The following is a 6,232-nucleotide window of genomic DNA, read 5'->3' on the forward strand; positions in this document are numbered from 1 at the left end:
CTTTAGGCTTTTTATATTGTACAGTTAATTTGATAGAGTCTTTAGTGAAAGCAAGTCAGATCTACTCTCATTTTCTTTTCAAAACAATGATTTTTTTTCTTCTTGGTTGTTTATACAGATAATATAATCATTTAAAAATAATTTCAAAAGCTACATATAATCCATTCGTTAGGTAAATGTTAAATTACTGAATAATAAATTTTGCAGTTATTTTACTAAGCTGACAAAATAAAAAATTGCTAAAGTCAGTTATGACTGTATGAAGCTACTTTGTAATTACACAAAAACACTTTAACCATTTGTTTTATTTCCTTCCACAACTTCCTCCCTTTTAAGCCCAGGAATACTTTCCATTTAAAATAAGACAGACAGAGAAAAAATTATTTGTATTGAGATTCTGATACTATTTGGCAATTGCATTAAATTCTGAAAATATATTTTAAAATAATGGCAACGTTAATTGGAACCTAGAACTACTAAGTTTTAAAATTATTTTAACAATTTCTTGGCTTTCTAAAAAATATCCCTTAAGAGGCTCAGTGCATTTTCAAGCAACAAGGAGAAATACAAGATTTTCAATCAGTATAAAAGTAATATTTACAGTTGGATTTTTTTTTTCCATATTTGACATTTGGGACTTAAGCGTATATGAATCATTAGAAAAGCTTATTTGCTCTTGGCATCACCTATAGATTTAAAAATATACCGTATCCCTGGAGAAATAGAGAAAGATATGAAAAGAATGTGAGATAGTTTTTGACTAGATCTTTATCCTAGCCATGGAAATATAAATGACAGTTCATTAATTCTTCATATGTAAGGAAAAGGCATGATTATAGTTTCTAAGCAGAAAAAAGTATTGGAGAGACATTATAATAATAATATTTTCCCTCAAATTTCGGGCTGGGGAATATATACAAGTAAATGTTGTATTCCTTCTTAATTCATCAATTCTATATATGGATGAGGCTGCTGAGTTACCTCTTTATTAAAACAGATTATATGCTTATATCTGGTTCTCAGGTATATGTAAAATTAATGCTATACTATGCATTTTTCATGAGATATATTTACTAATGTCTATGGCTATCTTATATGGCTACTGAGAGTTCTATATTAAATGGGAAACTCTCTACAACAGATATTATATAAAAATTAGTACTAATATCCAGTCATAGAATGTTTACTTTTCTAAGCTATCTAAAAATGAATAGTATGATATTAAGATTCCTTCCAGAAGCCTAGCTTAGTGTAAACTTTCTTATTTTTAACTCTTATCATTTTTTTTTTTTGATCAGGAAACCTTTTTTTTTTGTTGGCCAGTGGCCTGCTGGTCCTTTACACTGAATCTTGGACTATCTTCCTGATTTACCGGGCTATTAGTAAGAAAAATGAATGTAGGAGTGGAGAGAAAGGGGGCCACAGCTAAGTTTGCTTATAAACAGGGAGCACATGTTAATTTAAGATCTGAGAACAGACTTAAGGCAAATGGCAAAAGGATCAAAGCCCGCATATGCCCCTGCTGTGTTATGTGCATATGCATAGATATTTATTAATTCAGCTGTTCTGTCCTCAAAAACCAAGACTATTTATCGATGTGGAGCTGAAGAAGGGAAAAGCAGAGGAAAAGAATTGGAACTATAGCCTCCAGTTCATTAGCCTTGATCGTGCCCATGTGCCCTCCTATGGCTCTGAAGCAATAGAAGCCAAGATGCTATTAAGAGAAAGGACAGACAGAAGAGACTCCCAGAGGCTGTTAAAACCTAATTCAAAGTAAAAATGCAGAATAAAATTGCTAACCCATTTAAGAAATCAGTGTTACCCATCTATTGGATGAAAGTAACTACTCCTAAGGTTCGTAAGAGGTCATAACCCTTGAACTTTAACACAAAATATTTTTGTTATTTCACCCACAGGCCAACGAGGTGGTCAGGCTTTCCAAAAATAGGTCTGCAGCCCTCCTTTATCATTCCCCACCCTTCAGGCAGCCAGCATCCTCTGGCTCTTTACCCAGGAGCATCCCAACCTCAAATCACCAGGATTCAGTGATCCAAATTTTAGTTACCTAAAATTCTGCAGATGTAGAACCCTATGCCAAATTGTTCATTCTTGACTGAGGACTTCATATCTTTAAGTCCTAGTGCTTAGTTCAGGACATTTCAAGTATTAGTAAGCTGGTTAGCAAAAAATAAGTAAGTAAATAAGTAAGAAAGAAAGTAAATTAATAAAAAAAAAGAAAGAAAAAACAAGAAAAAGACAATAAGAAGGAAGAATTGGGGAGTGCCTGCTATGTTTCATTGAAATTATAGCAACTCTGTGAGACCATGCACCAGGAAGGCTCAGAGAGGTCAGAAAAAGCTTCCCAGGGTGTTCAGGCATAGATATTCCTGACCCAGGCTGTTTTGTGGAGTAAAGAACTGGTACTATGAAAAGTCAAAACTGTAATGTGTGTGTACATATTAAATTCAAATGCATTTCAAAGTGAGAAGCCAAGATTTCATTTTTGCAGTTCCCTCCTGCATGGCCCCAAGCTGCTTAAATCGTTTTCAGGTTCAACGCTGCCATATCTTTGCTGTCTAAATGTGTGTTATTGCTGATTTTCCTCCCAATACAGTTTCATTTTTTATTAAACATGTTTTGTGCTCCTTAGCCACATTAGTAATTTTTTTGCATGTTAAATAACATATTTCTTCTGCTCTTGGAGGAGGTCAGAGAGAAGACGTGGCTACTGGTTGACCCATGAGCTGGACCTGGTCAATCGGAAGCTCTTCACCTTCTCCCCTGTATGCTCTGCCTGACATTCTCATAGCCAGAGCCTTTTCAGGGATGCAGACTTGAGAGAGCAATGTGTTGTTGAGACCATCTGGATGGCATACATGACTGAAGTCAGTTAAGGCTTCTACAGAAACTTTTAAGATTCTCACAGGCCCGTATAGAGACCTACTGGTCTTGTGATGACTCAAGACAAGCCTCATATGGAAATTCACTTGCTTATTAAACCTTCCACCACCCAATCTAGAGTGGTAGCCCCTTTCTGTCTCTTCACACCCTCTGTGTATGGGAGCCAGTTTCATATTTCATTCAGGAAATCCCAAGGCTGCAAACCAACACCTGCTTTTCCCTCAGGATTAGTAGCCTTTTCCATAGCTTTTGCAATCTAAAATCCAGATTAGAGATTCAAATCTATTGAACTACTTTAACTTAACCACAAACTTTGGAGGGTCACTATTCTCCATACATTGGAAAAGTCACTGGTCTTGGCTAGAATAGACACTAGGCTAAACAGCACATGTTCATGAATTTGAACTGCTATCCATGTTGTGACTAAGTAGCAGGGCTGGCTGCCATGGGACAACATGCCTCCCTGCCCCTGCCCAAGGTAACAGAATCAGAGGCTGAAAAAAGCAGCTGCTTTGCCTTGTGATTTCACTTCTTGGTACTCACTTGCATTTTGCACAATTTGTATTTCTGTACATCTAGCATATTTTTCCAAGTTTCTAAAGTTTTAGAAAGTGCCCTAATGAATATCTGAATAAACTCTGCCCCTTTTTCCAGGTTCTCAGCTGCCCAGGGATGCCTTGAAGGTGAGTGAATGATGAGAAATTCAGCCAGTGGCAAGGAAAATGATATATGCTTGTTCATGTGGCCACGTCCTTCTATTGAGACGGTTTGTACATCTTTTTCCTTGACTAGGATAATCATCTCATTTCCCCCTCATATACTATTGGTTTTCCATAAGGCAAATCTGTAAGTGAAACTTTCCTGGTTCTTTTAAAGTAAGGATGTGCATAGGGCAGGTCAGCTTAGATCTCAATCCTCTTTGGCCAGAACGAGTGCCTAATTTATTTTTCTGCCTCCAGCCAGAGTATCTCAAATCACTGGAGATTAAAGAATTTATACTGTTTTTAAAATCTTTGATTATTTCATGTGCTAAAAGGTCCGATGAGACCTAGCTACCACATAACTTCATGCAAAGGAAAAAGAAAATCAATTCAGGTTCCGTCCAAGCTAAAAAAAAAAAAAAACTTAGGGCCTCCATATCCAGTCTCTTCCTCAGTGAGTCTTAATTTAAATGTAGCTGAGGGTGCAGTGATCCCAACTACAACCTAAAGGCCGCTTCAATTATTCCCATTTTATGACTGAGCTAATGGAGGCACACAAAAATCAAGAAACTGATCTAACCTCAGAAAGCTAGAGAATAGCGAGCCAGGCATCAAATTCCTGTCTGCTTACCTCACAGCAGGAAGAAGCATAAACACCAGGTTGTATTCTCCCAGAATATTTTAACCGAATTTCTCAATATGAGTGCATCAGCATGGCAAGATATTGAGTCATGATCAACACTGCCATGAAATAAAATAAAAATAGGAAGGGCACAAATTGCTTCTTGAAATTTTTTTCATTTATATAATATGTACAAACATATTCATGCACACTGTTCTGTGATATAAAATGTATTTATTTCTTCCTGTGATCCTATTCAGAAATGAAACTAATTAAACTGCCAAACAATTCTCCTTTTGGGATTCTTTGTTATTCTATAAAAATCCCAGTTTATGGGTTTGGAAACATTGTTCTGAAGCAAAGCGATTACATTATGAGTTTTTTCTCCAAGAGCAGAGATAAATAGAAATATTGACTCATGGAATTCCCCACTGCAATATTCTCCAGTGTAAATCTGGCAAGACAGCTATACCTCACTATTACGGTGTTTATAATTTACCTTAATATATGTCAGCATAGACGATGTAGTGTGCTTATGTACGTGGATGTGCGCATATGTGTGGTTAGGGGAGGCTTGTTACCTTAGGAAGTGAATGCTGGTGGTGTCTAACGATGAATGCATGTCCCACTGATGGTGAATCAGCCCTTGAAAGCATTTAATCCAGTGATTCCCAGCCCTGGCAGTACATTAGAACTATATGAAGCTTTTAAAAATAATTTAATAGTTATGACATATTATTTTTAAAATTATGGTACAATGAGACTGACCATTTTTTTCCTTTTGTTGGACAGTGCTATGAATGCAAACACGTGTATAGATTTGTACAACACTCTCACAATCAGAACATAGAAGAGTTTCACCTCCCTCGTGTGCACTGTCTCTTTAGGGTCACATCTCCTAACCACCCCAAACCCTGGCCATTGTGGTTTGTTGGGAGGCTTGTAAAAAATACCAATAACCAGGCTCTGCCTTCAGAGTTTCTGATTTAATTAGATTGGGGTTGGGGCTGGGGTCTTTTTAAAAGATTTCTTCAGTGGCTTGAATGTGTATCGAAGGCTGTGAATCGGGAGATTTCATAAGTGCCCATGCTTCAGAGACTGCTCTCACAAGCAGTCTACTCTCTTCAGCTCGAATCAGCACTAAGTGTTGTGTTAGTATGATGGATATTAAAGACAACTTCTTTTTCGTCCTAGAAATGAATGGTATTTAAAATATGTGTGTGAGCTGGAGGAAGTATTGCCCAGGCACCTCTCCACTCTCATAGAGGTCTGAGCTCTGGTGAGTCCAGCACCCAGTGCAGACGGACCTAGGCTTCTTAAGGGAAGACTGTCGGGCACAGGATCTGACCAGAAGTTTAGCGAAATCCTGTTCCTAGAATATTAGAATATCTGTCCTGAGCAAGTCCTTCATGCCTTGTGCCTGTATAGGATGCCTAAAAAAAAAAAAAAAAAGGAATCTGTGACTCATTAAGACTTCAGAAAAGTTTAATAGTGGTTTCTGCCTGTCTGTAAATATTTGTTTTGCAAATTTGGTCTGAGACTTGCTTTCACTGTAATTTACCGCCTGGATGAGAGATGTTGGGGAAGAAATATCACTCTTTCCAACTTCTCTAACTTAAAAAATGGTAGTCCTCAATCTTAGCTGCACATTAAAATCACCTAGGGAAATTTGAAAACCCTGATGCCCCAGACAACACCCTAGTGCAATTAATTAAGAGCCAGTGGAAGTGGGACTCAGGTAGCATTACTTTTAGAAATTCCCCAGGTGTGTGAAACACTATTTTAGAGGCTACTAATATCTGCCAAAAAGAATCTAATAACTTTGAACTAATAAATTGGCTTAAATTTATTCAACTCATTAAGTTGAACTCCATCTTCTGTCCCCAGCACATCTAGGCTGGCCTCCAGCAGAGCAACTGGCTAGATGCCTAGTTACAACGTGCAGCTGCACATCATCTTCACCACTGGCCTCTCACTTTGAGCCATAAGCATGAGAAAGAAGATGAAT

The sequence above is a fragment of the Pteropus vampyrus genome, unplaced genomic scaffold, assembly GCF_000151845.1.
Source record: "Pteropus vampyrus isolate Shadow unplaced genomic scaffold, Pvam_2.0 Scaffold12, whole genome shotgun sequence".
NCBI classification, from domain to species: Eukaryota; Metazoa; Chordata; class Mammalia; order Chiroptera; family Pteropodidae; genus Pteropus; species Pteropus vampyrus.